The sequence below is a fragment of the Sinocyclocheilus rhinocerous genome, unplaced genomic scaffold (assembly GCF_001515625.1).
Source record: "Sinocyclocheilus rhinocerous isolate Xijiao unplaced genomic scaffold, SAMN03320098_v1.1 scaffold888, whole genome shotgun sequence".
Classification (NCBI taxonomy): domain Eukaryota; kingdom Metazoa; phylum Chordata; class Actinopteri; order Cypriniformes; family Cyprinidae; genus Sinocyclocheilus; species Sinocyclocheilus rhinocerous.
In genome coordinates, this window is record NW_015634016.1 from 201,982 (window position 1) to 213,161 (window position 11,180).

An 11,180-nucleotide genomic window follows, 5' to 3' on the forward strand; every position below is an offset into this window, starting at 1 on the left:
CAGCAACTTTTTGCTCATGCTGGCTCTCGTGCACACGTACCTTAGACTGAATGTAGGGCTCTATGAAATTTAATTAATTTTTTTTCCCAAATTCCTTTTTTTTTTTTAATGATTTTTCTGGAATCTGTTTTATTTTATTTTTTTAATTCTTATTACATTTTTTCTGGACTCCATTTTAATGGTTAAATAAAATTGTATTAATCAAAAAGCATGTCTAGTTGAATGAAATTATAAAAATTATACAATTTAACAGCAATTTATTAAAAGTTTAACAAAAATCTATTTTTAGGGCCCTATGAATTATGTTTTCATTTTTCTCAAATTCTGTTTGTTTATTTATTCTAAATTTAATTCCACTTTAATGGTTTCATTAAATGTTATTTATTTCCAATTATTACAATTATTATTATTGTTTTTTTATTCTTATTATATATATATGTACATTCAACTGTACAATATATATTTCTGTCACAATTTATTCAAGTTAAAACGAACTTTTATTTTGACGGGTTGCCGTGAAGTATTGTTTGTGTGTGTACATGATACGACGGTAGTTTGAAATGGTAAATGCTCATGAAGTGACTCTCGGAGCAGTTTCTGGAGATGGTAATGTGTTTATGTCCTCATTTAGTGAGAGGACAGATGCTGAAAACATCGTGAGCATCAGGTGTAACTTAGTAGGTTAAACCACGCGTCTGCTTCGTTCATTCACTCAGACACGCAGACCATACAAGATTACATTATTGTGCGTTCCATTTGTACTCGGAAGATGGAGATTCCAAGTAAAAACTTTTAACGGGAACGCCCAACTCCACTTGGAATCTGGGAGGGTTTGCAACAACTCCTACTTCAGAATCCAATATGGCTGCTCAGTGCAACAACAGAAGAGAAACAGTAGTAATATATTGTTTATGTTTGTCTTTATCTCAATAAACTCAGTGGTGCACACAGTATTATCCAACCTCTATTTGTGGACATGATACTATGGGGTTATATGTGCAAAATACTATGTGTCAATGGACGCGTCAATTTTACTTCTCTACATGGGCCACTTGCGTGTGACGTCATACCAGCTCCAACTTCTGAGGTAAATGGAGCGCGTGTCTTTTTGTGGTTTAAAATTCACAGACACTAGTCCATATCGCAATTGAATTTAAGTGTAGTGACCTGCTTTTGATTTATTCATTCAAAATTTGGCAAATTCCGTGACATTCCGCGTTACATAGTACTAAATTCCATTTTTTTGACGATTCCGCGATTCAGTCCGATTTTTCAATTGTGATTCAAGGCCATATCCCTATTCACTTTTTTTTGTTGTTCTTCGCTTAGAAGTTAAAAGGATTTGGAAATACCTTTGGAGGTATTACTGTTGAGGAATATCCAGACGCCGTCCATGCTGTTGTGAGCAACGTTAAGATGCTGCGCGCATTCCTTTTAATAACAAAAACACTCAACAAAAATTCTCACAAGTAGTGAGAAGACAAGAAAGCATCTGATAAAAGACTCCTGGCATCATGTCGACACATGAGGTAATTAAAATTACACTGTTATTGTAACAGTTTGATTATAAAGTATATTTGAGACTATGCTATGCCAGACATTTTATTCTCTTTTGTTCTATTTTTTATTACAATAATCCCTTATAAACAAGTTATGTCAAAAGTAATCTAAAAGTAATCCAAAAGAAGTCAGAATACATTAATTAAAATGAGTAATATAGATTACATTACTGACTACAATTTTCAACATGTAATTTGTAATCAGTAACAGACTATATTTGTAAGTCTACCCAGTACCTTCAACAACCTAGGAAGTCAGGGAAGTCTCAGGCCCTTACAATGAAAAGGAACTTGTCATTATTTTGTCACTGAAATTAAGCAAGTTTGTGAACAAAGTCTTAAGTTCTTAAGTTTACCTTCAGTAAAAGTAAAGTTTTAAAACTGAATTTTGCCACTCCTCTTTACTGCTATTCACAAAGTTCTGCAGTTATGTTAAGTTGTGTAGACACGTTATTTAGCTCTATTCTGTATAGTTGCTGGCATAGCAGATCCAAGCAGTCTCACCCATTATTCATTCCTTACCTATTAGCATAATCCTGATCAATACTATTGATCAGAGAGGAGACAGCAACTGTATGGCAGTTCTCCGGTCGGCCCAGAGGGATCTCAGAATGCCTAAAACAGCAATACTATCTCTCTAAGGTCCACTTCTCTCATTACTTCCCAGCGAGAAGGGTGAGAGTAGCATTGATATGTTTTTAATTAGAGCTAAAAATACACATGCGCTCCAGTCTCCCACAAGAGCTGACACCAATATCTAATTGAATGCATTAAACAACAGCACAACGTTTTCACAAATGGCCAATTACTTTTGTACTTGAGTATGTTTTGGAGTCTTGGCTTACTTTGGCATGTTGGTCACTTTCTTTTCTGTTTCTCCCTCTGCCTTGTTCCTGAAAGTTCTGTTCTGTTCTTTTTTTTCTTTCTTTTTTTTTTTTCAAACATGGCCATGTGAAAAGATTAGGCATATATAAGGAAATGAAACAAGTGAAATACATTTATAAATGTTGCAATTAAAAATGAATATAGCCTATGTTTAATGATTGAAGTGGCATTCCTATGAAATCATTACTAGACAATTCTTGTGATAATCAACAGAGGGCGCTGTTGAAACATTTTACGTTAAAAGTTGGCTAAATAATGAACAGTGAATGCCAGCTTATGGTAGACATTTAGAGGAAAATTAAACTTCTTAAATCAGCTCTCATGTACAAAAGTGCATATGTATAATTTAAATGTAGGCTACTCATGTTCCACACATTCATATGTCATTGAGACTGTAATTCTAAATGGGCCAACATGTGAACTGACACAGAATGTTGTTTTACCTCATTATTAGTTAATGCACAATGGCTAATGCTCATAAGGTGCCCACATTATGACCCTAAAGGTCCAAGAAGCGGTCCTGTGGATCTCTAGTGGCAAATGGACAACAGACACATAAACTCTCTCAAAATGAGACAAAAGTTGGAATCGAAGAACACAAAAGAGAAAATGAGGGTTTCAGGACTAAAAAAGACATGAGACAGACATGGTCACATGCTACATGCATTCAAGTGTGTGTGGGGTGGGGGGGGGAAAGGATATTTGTGTGTGTGTGTGTGAGGCAGCATTGCTTTGATTTGAGACCTGTTTCAAATCCTCTCCTCTGTTCGCTTCCCTCCTGTATTTCTCTTTTGTTCTTCTGGGTGGCCCAACCTTCTCTTCTTTCTCCAAATATCCTACTATCACTGGGCTGTGAACACCATCCTAATCTGTGAGTGTGTGTGTGTGTGTACAATATATGTGTGCGTGTGCAAAGAAAGAATAATGAGAGAGATTCACATTTATGTTTGTGAGTATCTGTCTGTTTGAACTAGTGTATGTTAATGTTTGTGTATGAGAGTGTGCCTGTGGGGTGTAATTGTGTGTGTGTGTGTGTGTGTGTGTGTGTGTGAGAGAGAGAGAGAGAGAGAGAGAGATAGAGAAAGAAAGAAAGGGGGAGATGCTAGAAAGGTCACTGGGTCCAGTATTTGTATTGTGATGGTAATCATAGGATGTGGGCATCCTGCATTCTTTGATAGTGTCTTTTTGTCTTACAGGCTTTGGCATTCTCTGTGGTGGTAACAAGTATCACGATTGTTATTTATTCAAAATAAAATAAAAGTAATTAAAAAACTAATAAATGGTGGTGACAAATGTCACTGTGATTATTTTTCCACAATAGAATATATAGAATAATGGTGGTGATAATTATCAGTATTATTATTTTTTTTATAAAATAATAAATAAAGTACTATTTGTATAGCTCTTGGCCTAGATTTATTATTTATTTTTAAGCCTTTTTTTTAGAACCCAGGGTCTATTTACAGAGTATCATGAACAAGAAAAGCAATGGACTGGAGACAATCAAATTAAGACGATTAAGGTTATTTTTATTACTATACTTTCCTAAGCAATCTAATTTATTATTTTCATATTTTACTTTCATGTATCAAGATTTGCACTGCAGTCCATATAGGGATCAGAACACTAGACTGATGGATTGGACTCTTGAAATGAGCCAGTAAGTAAACACCCAGAACACCCCAGCAACCATATAGTAACTTAATAAAAAACACTCAATAGCAACTGCATAGCAACACTGTAGCATAAAGTTGGTGAGTTTCTGACCACTCATATTTTCTTCATTCATACAATATAAAAAAATCTAGTCACACGAATATGTGAGTATAGTCTAATCTTTGGCATTCTTGGCTATAGTGTTATAAATTAATCTTTTTTTGACCTGTGCATGTGTGTGGTTATGACTGACTCAAGCTAAGCAGCAATTACCCATGAAACACTTCTAAACTATATCTATTAATCATGATACATGCTGGGCTACTGGGAATTAAATTAAGTGTTTGTGTGTGTGTGTTCCTTTACCTCGTTCACTTTCTTTTGATACTCTTTATTCAGTTTTATCTCCTGTGTCATTATCCTGCATCTCTCTTTTTATTTAAATAGCACAGTGTAACTTGTTCTTTGTCTTTGTAATGAAAGTCATATCCTGAATACAGTGATAACTCTCTGTTATTTCTGTATGTGTGTGTGTGTATGTGTGTGTGTTGTACTCCAGCACACCGAGCCTCCATTTCCCCGTTGGCTGCGGTGGTGTCTGACAAACAGATGCCCTGGAGGCGTTTTAATGCCGACTGTTGGACTTTGAGTTTTATGTATTAGAACAGCTGCTGCTAGGGATCAGCCAATCACAGAGATGAGCAGTCACCTCCACAGACATCTCACACAGACCCCGGCAGAACCCTGCCACAGCCAATCAGAGACAATGTGTGATAGGTCACTACCCCAGGCACAAACACTCACACACACGCTTACACGTTTTTCACATTTTCACTTATTAATCCAAACAAAAGCTCTATTTATATTATTAATATATTATTATATATTATATATATATTATTAAGAACCTGCTGACGAGAAAAATAGCGACCAAATACTACATAATAAAACAATATATATTTGTCTCTAAAAAGGATTATATGCAAGCAATTCTACAAAAAATGTGGTGCACTGTGATTTAAAGCGTACAACGATGCACTTGGAAAGAAGTGCACAGGAAGTTTTCGTCTTTTATATTGATCCAGCTGTTTACACCCACAGTTGAAGGACAAGCTACCACCTTTTCTTCTTGTCCTCTGTCAATCCATTCATTTCATTCTGAGGTTGGATCGATTAATATCTCTCCTGAGATAAAAGAGAGTGTTGAGATGCAGAAATGAAAGAGATAGTGACAAAAGAAAGATACAAAAGTAGTGTGAATGTAGATTATTTTGAATTTGAGAGAATAAAAATAATGTGTAATTGACATATTGCTTTTAGGAGCCCGCCAAAAATGTACCACTGGTGAAATATTTGATTTAAAGTACTTTATTCACTTGATTGTGTTTATATACAATATTGCCAAAGTTGCTTAAAAGGGTTCTTCACAGTGATGCCATAGAAGAACCATCTTTGGTTCCACAAAGAACCATTCAGTCAAAGGTTCTTTAAAGAACCATCTCTTTCTTACCTTTTTATAATCTGAAGAACCTTCTTTCGACACAAAGCCTTTTGTGAAACAGAAAGGTTCTTCAGATGTTAAAGGTTCTCTATGGAACCATTTAGACAAAAAAGGTTCTTCTGTGGCATCGTCAAGCATCTTTATTTTTAAGCATGAATGACAAGAAAAGGAAATATACACAATATAACTATAACAAATAACAATAAACATAGTATTAAATGCCAATTGATGAATAAAAATAACAAAGAATAATAAATACATATAATATAAAATAAACATTTATCAATATATTGTGGAAAAAAATACGGTATTATATGTACAATGATGATTTTTTATCATATTTATCAAGGCAGATCTTGGTTTCTGAGGGTGTGCAGCTGAAAAATGAATTTTGCTTCAATTAATGGGCAACTGTCTACCCCAGTAACATCTGCATTGATCCATTTCTGGAAAACTGTGGCATAAAATGAGATAAAATATATGTTGCTTGCCTTTTTAAAATCTGAATAGCTACTTTTTAACGACCATAGTGAACCATGTTTTTGTGTAACATGATGTTTAGCAGAAGCTAACCAGATTAAAGGCTAACCTGCCAGTGCTAAGTAGCAAAAGCTTGACCCCCTCTATTAGACAACGGCTGTGATTTTGCTCCAAATTACTGTATGGCAAGACAAATGGAAATGGAATTGAAGGCCTGTCTCATTAAGATCCTGGCTTTTTACTCATTATTAAAGATTAAAACAGACACTAGGGTGAAGGTCACTCACAGTGGGCATCCAGGCCTTTTTCCATACTATACTGTGACAAAGTTAGTTTTGTTTAGCCACACTATTGAACGGAATACTGCTTATTCATGTAAAACCCCCAAAAACTTAATTGTCCAGGTGTAGAAAATGACAGAAATGTGTGTAGACTTTATGAATTTAGTCTTTCCAAAAGTAAAAAGTACAGATAATTTCACTGGTCTAACTCCAGAACAAAGCGAAATATACAGTTCCACTATGCAAAAGGCATCAGTGAACATACTGCTAGGGTCTTGGGGTGTGTTTGCATATGCAGCCCTATACTTCTTGAATTTTAGATGTAAAATAAGACATTAGTTAGTTCGGTAACACTTTAGAATAATGGTCAGTTGTTAACAAGTAACTATGCAGGAAGTAATAGGTAGTACTACATTAACACTTAACTTAATACTATTAACTAATAGAGAAGCAAGATTAAACTAAGCAGTAAGTAGTAGCAAATTTAGGACAAAGGTAGTTACTTATTAGATATTTGATAATTACTAAAAAAATATATCCTCATTGAGAACTACTTGCGAACTATGACCAATTAATAAAGAATAACCAATTAATTACTAATCACAACAGTAACGTCTTAAAAGTGAACAATTGGGTTCTTTGTGGAAATTTCAGATGTTATTCCCCTGTAAAGACCTTGTCTCAGACGACCACCGGGACAAGACCACAGGAACCAGATGATTCCTCTGCACAATGTGACTTTGCTAGCCTGAAATTGAACTGCTGGTTTTGTCTGGTCAGAGGAGAACTGGCCCCCCGACTGAGCTTGGTTTCTCCCAAGGTTTTTTCTCCATTCTGTCACCGATGGAGTTTTGGTTCCTTGCCGCTGTTGCCTCTGGCTTTCTTAGTTGGGGACACTTCATTTCCAGCGATATCGTTGATTTGATTGCAAAGATACTATTTAAACTGAACTGATGATGACATCACTGAATTCAATGATGAACTGTCTTTAACTGGAAAATTAGTGTTTACTATTGTCATTTTGCATTATTGACACACTATTTTCCTAATTAATGCTGTTCAGTTGCTTTGACACAATCTGTATTGTTAAAAGCGCTATATAAATAAAGGTGACTTGACTTGACTTATTAAGTTAAGTGTTAATGTAGTACTACCTATTACTTCCTGCATAGTTACTTGTTAACAACGGACCATTATTCTAAAGTGTTACCGTTAGTTCCTTTATAGTAAAGTATTTGCAATGCCATTTCCAGAAATCCGGCACACACACACACACACACAAACAAACAAACACCAACCTAAACACACAGAAGCTCCTTTAGTTGATGTAACAATCCTTTCAGTATCCTTTGACAAACACTCTTTGCGTCCTTTTCCTGTTTCAAAGGGGGCCATTTCCTGTTAGCGCTGCCACCTCATCTGTCCAATCTTCCCCTGTCCGCAAAGCCCGAGTGGTTTGGTCCACATGGCTCTTATCTTATCTGGAGTAGTCCACACCTTCATAGTGAGGTGATGGAGGGAGAGAAAAAAATGCAAGGGTCTGCACATGAACCTGTGAGTTATACATACACACACCCTTATGAAATTAAAATTTAGCATGGAATGATATTGTGTAATATATATGCAAGAATAAGCTAAATGAATGCATTTAGTCAGAATAAGTGTGTGTACTTGTCATTATGTTTTATATTTAAATTACTTTCTTTTATGCTGTGTGTTAGGTTAGGATTTCATTCAGTCACAAAGTGCTTGCAGAAATGTCCACACACATGCACACACACACTCCCTAAAGCTGATCATAATGCACTTCCACTCTGGAAAGGAAACATATCTCACACAGCCAGAGACCGAGACTCAAAGAGACACCAGTTCCTGACACACACATACATTCTTTACTTAAGGAAAATCACAGCATGGTGATTTTCGTGTGCTAGTATGGGCCTGAAAGCTCAGCTCCTTTCAGAAATTACTCGACTGTATACCTCATGTAATTGTAAATGTGCATTTCTTTACAAGCAAACACATTTTACAAGTGTATATTTTTCTATCTGTCCTTCTGCAACTGTTCTGTTTCTTTGAAATCCTCTAATTGCACTGGTTTATTCAAATTAAAATATAAACAACTTCTGAATTAAGTTCTGTTTTAACTGTAAACCTTATCTTAAGAACTCACACAAACAGTTTGTTCATGGTAGACCCATGCCTTTGTGTGTTTTCTTTTCATTCCACCGCTTCTCCTTGTCTACTGGTCTGCCTACTATATATTGTCACCATCCTTTGTAGGTACAATATGTGAGTGGAAATGGGTTATATTATAATTATATTATTGTACAAAATAGCACAGATATATTATTGATTCAGCCTTTTAGAGTCTTTCAATGCAAAGAAAAAAACTCTCAGTACATCCATTTCACTGACCTCACTTCTGTCTCCTCTCTCCTGGAACACACACTCCCACACACAGTGTTTAAACAGAGGAAATCCTCTCTTCCCGTTGGCTGAGTGTGTGTTTACTCACAGAAGGACTCCACTACACTCCAGAACTGAGGTCACACATGGGGTGAAAGGGCACGGTCCCTCACTCCACACTTACACGTACAGTGTGTACCAGACTTCATCTCTCGCACTGAAGCAGTCTATGCCTTCCTCTTAGTATATTACTAAATACTACATGCACACTCAAGCAACAAATACCCATAGAGTGTTAAATGTATTAAAAAGTTGTTGACACAAAAAATAGGATTTACTGTTCTGAAAGAATTGATGACCATGCATGTATAAAACAATGACTCAACAGTTCACCTTAAATGCACTGTTTAAGGCAGTGCCGCTATGCTTTATGTACAGTCAGACCTCAATTTATATTTAAAATAACATGAAGAACAGTAGAGCAGTAGTGGCGGGAATGTGAGAATCTGCAGGTGATATCATTACGCCAGTAGGTCACAACAAGTGACTGTCTTGTTGAGTGAGAATTCATTCATCTAATTCAGAAAAAAGCTGATTCATTCAGGACAGGTGAATGCCTTAGTGAGTCACTGAATCATTTACTCAACTGATTCATTCAAAAACACTAATTGGGTCAGGAACAAAACACCACTACTGTGTGTTGCATTGGTGACAATCAGGGTTTAAATTGGGCCGGTGTCATCCAGGGCTCGACATTAAAGGGGTCATATGATGCTGCTAAAAAGAACATTATTTTGTGTATTTGGTGTAATGAAATGTGTTTATGCGGTTTAAAGTTAAAAAAACACATTATTTTCCACATACTGTACATTATTGTTTCTCCTCTATGCCCCGCCTTTCTGAAACGCGTCGATTTTTACAAAGATCATCGGTCTGAAAAACGAGGTGTGCTCTGATTGGCCAGCTATCTAGTGCGTTGTGATTGGCCGAATACCTCAAGCGTGTGACGGAAATGTTACGCCCCTTATCATATTGTGATGCCGTGTCCCGGAGCGATGAGACAAAAACATTCAAACCCATTACAAACGAGGCATTCGTTGCATCCAGTGGGGACATAATTACGGATTATAATGACTTATACTGTCTTTTTACGTGTTGCATCGCATCGCGCCGCGTTAACATAAAACCATGTCTGCATTTGTGATAAGAGAAATGACAAACAACAAGTGCTAACATTAATCCACACTGCCCAAAACTCGCGTTTGAATCATAAGTGGCAAATCCTTTAAATGAAAACGTACTTACGTGAGTCAGAACTGCCGGCATACCAGTCTTAACTTTTATAAAGAATATCTCTTTGGGTTTGAGACTTTATTCTTTGCAACTTTAGGGATCTTATCTATGCACGAACAGCTTGTAACACTCCAAAGTGAAAGGAAAACTTGAAGTCGCATCATATGACCCCTTTAACGCTTAAGCCAGACAAGTAACCTGATTAAAATATCAGTAACCAAAAATGACTAGGCAATCACCAAAATGCAAATATTATTCTGATTTTATTACATTTAGAGTAAGTGGCGAATAGTGGATATAGCTACTGTATATAAATGCATGTAGGGTATAAAGTTGCGCTGCTGAGGCAAGGCTCACGCAGCCTCTCCAGGAGAAATCAAAACGCGCAACACAAGGAAAGTCAGTGTCAGCATTTTAACTTACCCCATCATAAGGCACTAGTTAAATCTCTGAATTATAAACTGGAATTTTAATGTGATTGTCACAGTAATGAACTATTGTGTTTGTTTTCATTTGATCCCTCATGTTCCATTGACCTAGTTTCTGTCTCCCCTTGATTGTGTCATTATGTTCAGGTGTGTCTTGTCAATTATCCTCCTCATATAAGTTGTATTCAGTTCAGTGTTTCTTTGTCCGGTCTCGTCAACATGTACGTGTTTCTTATGCCTTCCTGTTGTGGATAATATTAAAGACTTTTACTTTCATCGTCATCTTCGTGCGAGTTCATTCTACACAGAACCGTGACAGTGATATTACTGGTTTAGTTGATCATATATACATATTTTGTAGTTTATTTGATAGGGACAGTGTACAAGTGCACCAAATCCTTCTCTGATAAGAACCAGAAAATGCTTTTCATAGCATTATAATCAGATATATCTTTCCACCTGTAGTCCCTAATAGCCAACAAACTCTCTGTTTAGTTTGTTTTTAGGAAGGCTACAACTTTACTGTTCAACATATTGTTTCAGAAATGCAAACAATTAAATATTACCTCTAAACCGGGGCAAACTGAGCCATGGGAACACTTTTTTTATAAGAAGCCATATTTTTAGAACCCTTTGTCATAGATACATACTGATCATTTAAAATGATAGGAATACTTTCATTAGGATA

General features: G+C 36.1%; 1 protein-coding gene across 1 annotated transcript in view; it reads left to right on the forward strand.

Moving 5' to 3' along the window:
* Positions 1-3,645: 3,645 nt before the first annotated feature.
* tll1 (tolloid-like 1) overlaps positions 3,646-11,180 on the forward strand; it is a 62,528-nt gene continuing 54,993 nt past the window's right edge. The window contains exon 1 of the mRNA XM_016558892.1: positions 3,646-3,658. The gene's annotated coding sequence lies outside the window, so the exon portion shown is untranslated. The remainder of the gene's footprint in view (positions 3,659-11,180) is intronic.